This window comes from Acartia tonsa, chromosome 10, assembly GCF_053477335.1.
Source record: "Acartia tonsa isolate MP-2025a chromosome 10, ASM5347733v1, whole genome shotgun sequence".
NCBI lineage: Eukaryota > Metazoa > Arthropoda > Copepoda > Calanoida > Acartiidae > Acartia > Acartia tonsa.
The window spans coordinates 39,457,561-39,457,879 of NC_137269.1; positions in this window are offsets into that span (position 1 = coordinate 39,457,561).

Genomic DNA, 319 nt, shown 5'->3' on the forward strand with positions numbered 1-319 from the left:
ATTAAATTTATGAATTCATGTCAGATATCAAAAAAGACGTAAACTGTTCATTTTGTTATTAATAAGAAAAGAATGACTTTTTTATTTTTTTTATTCTGGTGCAAAAAGTAATTGAAATGCAACTAATAACATTTTAAAAAGAATTAAATTTATGAATTGTATGAATAATAATTCTAGTCATAAGATCTCTATACCTATTGATTTTTTAAAAATTGTTTATCGCTGTTTGAGTGATATATACATATAGGGATAGATTAATAGGAAATATATTTTTTTTTCCACCCCCTGAAAAAATGTCACATTTTTAGATTTTAAGAAA